This window comes from Mesitornis unicolor, unplaced genomic scaffold (assembly GCF_000695765.1).
Source record: "Mesitornis unicolor isolate BGI_N332 unplaced genomic scaffold, ASM69576v1 scaffold34495, whole genome shotgun sequence".
Classification (NCBI taxonomy): domain Eukaryota; kingdom Metazoa; phylum Chordata; class Aves; order Mesitornithiformes; family Mesitornithidae; genus Mesitornis; species Mesitornis unicolor.
The window spans coordinates 324-807 of NW_010185392.1; positions in this window are offsets into that span (position 1 = coordinate 324).

A 484-nucleotide genomic window follows, 5' to 3' on the forward strand; every position below is an offset into this window, starting at 1 on the left:
AGACCCTGGGGGGCACAGGGACCCCCGGGAGTAACAGGGACCGTGGTGGTAACAGACCCCCAGCCCCGAAGGGTGAGGGGTGCCTCTGCCCCGGGTGTGGGACCCAGCAGGGACCCTGGAGGGGCTGGGTGCTGCGCCACGGTGGGGGAGCAGGACCCCCACCTTTCCTGTCTCGAAGGTGTGAGGCTGGCGAGTGAGGGGGGCTCTGGGCTCCGGGGGATTCTGCATCATCGGGGACTGGTGCTGCCTTCCCCCTCACTGCAGGGCTCGATCTTAGCCCCCCTTTACCAAAAGACACCCCCTAAACTCCCTTTTACCATGCTGGGGGGTGGCTCGAGAGGAGCCCCCATCCCTTCTCTTTCTTACTCTGCCGCCGTGTCTCGCCTGAGCTCGTTGGAAACTTTTCTGCAGCTGCTTTTGATGGGAACCGAGGCGGGGACTGGCGGGGGGATCCTGGCAGGGATGGCCGGGCTGGGGAACAGCC